The sequence below is a fragment of the Triticum dicoccoides genome, chromosome 3B, assembly GCF_002162155.2.
Source record: "Triticum dicoccoides isolate Atlit2015 ecotype Zavitan chromosome 3B, WEW_v2.0, whole genome shotgun sequence".
NCBI classification, from domain to species: Eukaryota; Viridiplantae; Streptophyta; class Magnoliopsida; order Poales; family Poaceae; genus Triticum; species Triticum dicoccoides.
Window position 1 is genome coordinate 207773947 of NC_041385.1, and position 5433 is coordinate 207779379.

The window sequence follows — 5433 nt, forward strand, 5'->3', positions numbered from 1 at the left end:
GAAGGGTGTGGTGGGCTGGAGCAAGAATCTAGGACGTGGTTCAATGAGGAAAGGAGGGACGGAAAGTAGTATAGACTGGCTATCCAGCCGCTTTGTTGGTCGAAAAGGGGAAAAGGGGGTAACCTAGTACACACATCTGTAAGGAACCGATCTCTTTGTTGAAAAGGGAAAGAATCTGGGGGGGGGGGGTTGGGTAGTTTGTGCAGGACTAGATTTGCTGCCCTCAGATAGGAAAAAGGTTCAAAGAGAACAAGTATGGTACCAATGCATATATGATGCTTGGCTACATACTCTGCATCACCCATTTATACGGGTGGATGCACATGGTGCTGGCATGTCCCATACAACTATTTTGCTGTTGTTAATCTAAGAATGCCGCCGGAAAATTGAAGCAATGCCACTGTTAAAAGTAAATTACATTTTTTAACGAATGTTGTTTTAAGAGAATGTCTCTGTTAATATGAATCAACACAACCGTTTTATAAATGCTACTATCCTACTTTGTTTTCCATCCAAGATAAGTTAGATGCTTCTTTCTGTCACCATTTGTTTCATCCTCCTTTATCGGCAAGTAATTATTTCCTTTTTTGCCTCTATTAAAACAGGGGTATCTATTCAACTTGTTGCTATTGTGACAATTTGCTTCGCTACTCGAAACACTTTGCTTGATTTCAGTGCAACTGCACAAAACGAGATTGTGTTTCCTAATCGTGTTGGCAGATTCGTACGTGATCTTGTGTGCATCATGACAAGTTGGTACTTGCCTTCATCCACATGATCGTTTAGTGTGTTTTGAGATGTTGTGCTACTTGTATTGGTACTGTTTTAAATAAATGTTGAATTGAAGCTATTGTGTTGCTCTCTTGTCCCATTAAGTAGTGAACAAAAATGGTACCAACCCAGACATGATGCTTGTTGCTTTGTTACAACAAACTCTACATCACCCCCTTTATAAGTAGATGGAAGCACATGGTGTTGTTGCGCCCACTCTCCCCTGGAACTATTTATGATTTTTGTAAATCTAATTCCGCTGGTAAAATTAAGCAATGCCACTCTCAGAATTAACTACTGAATCTTATTTCAAAACTGCAACACTTGTTAGGGATTGGTGGGATTACCATTTTTATGGCCGCATGTTTCATCCTCCTTTATTAGCCAGTAATTGATTCCTTTTTTGCCTCTGTTTAAACAGGGATATCTATTCAACTTGTTGCTATTGCGACATTTTGCTTCGCTACGCGAAGCACTTTGCTTGATTTCAGTGCAACTGCACAAAATGAGATTGGATTTCCTATTCGTGTTGGCAGATTCGTACATTATCTTGTGAGTGTCATCACAGGTTGGTACCTGCCTTCATCCACATGATCGTGCAGTGTGTTTTGAGATGTTGTGCTACTTGTATTGGTACTGTTTTAAATAAATGTTGAATTGAAGCTATTGTATTGCTCTCTTTTCCCATTAAATAGTGAACAAAAATTGTACCAACCTAGACATGATGCTTGTTGCTTTGTTACAACAAACTCTACATCACCCCCTTTATAAGTAGATGGAAGCACATGGTGTTGTTGCGCCCACTCTCCCCTGGAACTGTTTATGCTTTTAGTTAATCTAATGCCGCTGGTAAAATTAAGCACATCGTGTTCTTTCTACATGTTTAACCAAGGTATTGTTAAGATAATGTCTCTGTTAAAATGAATCAGTTCATTGTTTTAGGAATGGTACTTTTCTGCTTTGTCGTTCTTTATACATGTTGAAACAAGGCATTGTTAAGATAATGTCTCAGTCAATATGAATGAATCATACTGATGGAGAATTGCTACTCTCCTGCTTTGTTTCCCATTAAGATAAGGTAGATTAGTAGATGCTTTTCTTCTGGGAGTACAAGTCATCAACCGTTATTTCTCAGTAATTGTTTCCCTTATACCTATTGTTGCTTACAGGGGTATCAAAATTAAAGCTCGGTTTATTCCGACATCGATTTTAGTTGAACTGCACAAAAGGTGCCAATGTGTCCAAGGCAAACTGCTGCATTACTGGGTCCAGTTGGTTGTTCCACTTTCCAGAAAGAAGCAGTCACTGTTTGTGCTACATTGCAGAAGCAATGACCGAGAAGCTTTACAGAGTATTATTAGACGCTGGTGACATGACTAGTCTACAGAGAGCATTGGCAATTCTACAACACGTGGAGTGCACTGGGCAAAAAGTGCCCAAACAAGTACAAGAAGCTACGACAGGACTCCACGATCATAGGCATTACATATTTTGAATGGGAAAAGCTTGTCAAAGTTTAATCATTGATGTTAGCAAGAAGACGTTAGTTTAATATATTGGAATTGGAAAACCTTGTCAAAATTTTCTCATTGATGTTACCCAGAAGACATGCATTTGATATTTTTGAGTGGGACGCCCTTGCTGTGAGCAGCGTCAACTGTTTTTTCCTATTCCTGTGTTCAGTTTAGAAGTAAATAGTTACTCTGCTGAGATATTCCTGTATTAAGAGTTTGTTTTGAATTGTCTATGTAATGCCAGGCCTTGTGTTTGATTGCAAAGTTGATCTTGGAATGTTGTGGGATGCGGCATCATGACCTATTCACCGTGCCTCCTGAGAATAATGCTTCGTATTGTTTTGCATGTTGATCTAATGCTAGTGATTTGCATGTTAAGAAGATCATCCTCTTCTGTTGTATCCGTGCTTAAGAAGTTCATCGTCTTATGTTTCATTCATAGCCTATAGGACAAGTCGGGTAGGTTAGACGTGAAACCATATGATCTTTCGACCAACTCATGATATTAGGCCGTGATTGGATCATCGTTTTCCAACCAAAACCGCCTGTAAAACTGATGCTTGTAAATAAAAGCAGATGGTCTCGGGCGAAGCGCTTGGTTGGTTGATTTCGACTAGGAAAATATCAAAAGTACTTCACACACGATAAAAACGTTGAACGACACTCGGACGATTGCCAATCCAGCCATTAGCTGATGTTTCAGCCTTGCCCATGGATGGCATGATACGCACGTCGTGCATGTATCGTCTGGTAATGTCGTCCATATAGCAGTGCTCGTAAAATATTCACTGGTCTCTCAAATTACACGCATAACCCGTCGGTTTCACTTACAGACCTCGGGCCCTTGGTTTCATTACGTATAACACGGATGTAACTTTTCGAGTAGATGATTTTTCATATAAAAAACTTTTTCATCCGAGTTAGTATGCAAAAGTTATGCCCATTTTTACAAATTCTCGAGAGATTTTGCAAATAATGTCGAAATTCATATTTGCAAATTTTCCCAAAAACTAGACCACATATCACATGGGAAACTTATTTTCTTTTATTTTTTTTGACATTTTCATCATTTTCTTTTATTTTTTTTAAACTGAAAAGGCGATCCACAGGGGGGGGGTAGAGTTTGAAAATGGGACCTTTAGTAGTAGCACGGGTTTTTGACCCTCGCTACTGCTATGGCACCACTTAGTAGTAGCGAGGGCTAAAAACCAGCGCTACTGCTATCTCCCTTAGTAGTAGCGAGGGTTAAAAAACCAGCGCTACTAATATGGCATGTCCCGGGGGGCACGGCCGAGACCGCTTAGTAGTAGCGAGTGTTAAAAACCCGCGCTACTGCTATCTACTTAGTAGTAGCGAGGTTTAAAAACCTGCGCTACTAGTAAGTAGCAGTAGCGAGGGTTTTTAACCCTCGCTACTAGTAAGATTCTGTGTATAGGCTTTTCCCTAGTAGTGTACGTACCTATCCATGTATAGAAAAAATAACAATAAAATGGTGCATACTAAATCCACTAAATGAACTAGCCTACTAAATCAACTAAATCAAAATGTTCTAAATCAACTAAATGAACTAGCCTACTAAATCAACTAAATCAAAATGTTCTAAGTCAACTAAATCAACTAGCCTACTAAATCAACTAAATCAAAATGTTCTAAATCAACTAAATCAACTAGCCTACTAAATCAACTAAATCAAATTGTTCTAAATCAACTAAATGAACTAGCCTACTAAATCAACTAAATCAAAATGTTCTAAGTCAACTAAATCAACTAGCCTACTAAATCAACTAAATCAAAATGTTGCATATGAACTAGCCTACTAAATAAAAATGTAGCGGGTAGGATGGAGAAGGAGGGGCGACTCGAGGAGGGAGAAGAGAGTAGGATGGAGGAGGAAGGCAGAGCAAGGAGGGGCCGGCCGGCGCGGCCAGTGGAGGAAGGACGGAGGAGGAAGGCGGAGCGAGAAGGGGCCGGCCAGCGGCGAGTGGAGAGGGAGGACGGAGGAGGAGGCCGGTACCGAGTCCAGCAAGGAGGAGGAGGTGACGGCGGCGCAGATGGAGGAGGGGCGACGCGGGTGGACCGACATGGGGGATTGAGAGGGGATCCAGTGAGTGTGTGACTGTGTGAGTGGATCGGATAGAGGAGATGGGGGTGGGAGATGAATGGCTTAGCAGTAGCGCGCTATAGGGAAAGATGCTACTGCTAAGCTATCTAGCAGCAACGCCTTTCACAATAAAGCGCTACTGCTATGTGTCAGCTTGTAAAAATAGACTTTGTTCAATATATCAAAAATACATTGATCATCAACGATCTTTTTGTGTACAATCTGATTTGTTAATATGAGTCCTCACCTGTTTAGGAACAGGTGAAGACTCATAATGCAGCCAAAATTCTACACATAGAGTTCAATGAAGACCAAGTGCTTGTCAAAGTTTGAGAAGTAACATATTTAAGGTGGTAGAAACTCTCTTCACGGAGCGAGGTGGGACTAAATTTTTGTAGTAAACTTAGCAGTAGCGCTTATTGGAGAAATGCGCTACTACTATGCTACGTAGCAGTAGCGCCCGTCGTTATAACGTGTTGCTACTATAACTAGCCTCGCAGCGGCCTCGTGGGAATTATAGCAGTAGCGCGTCTTTGAGCGGGCGCGCTACTGCTATATTTGTTTCAGAAGCGAGTTACTCCTGAGCACGCTACTGCTAATTAGCAGCAGCGCCTTATTTTAGAGCGCGCTGCTGATAAGATTCTGTGTATAGGCTTTTCCCTAGTAGTGACGGTCGAAACGGGGGTCCTGTTCATCGGGAGGGGTGTGGCGTACCGCAAAACGCGACTCCACGGGATAATGTTCATCTCCACCATCGACCTCCTCCAGCCTCCACGGGCTACTGTTCATCCACCATTGACCTCCTCTAGCCTCCACGGGCTCCTGTTCATCCAACCTCCACCGCGCACTACTCCACCGGCTACTGCTCAACCACCCCTCTCCACAGGCTCCTGTTCAACCACCCCTCCACGGGCTACTATTCATCCACCCCTCCACCTTCTACTGTTCATCCAGCCCTCCACGGGGTCGTACTGTTCATCCAGCCCTCCACGGGGTCCTGTTCATCCAGCCCCAACCGGCTCGATCGATCGGGGTCCTATTCATCCA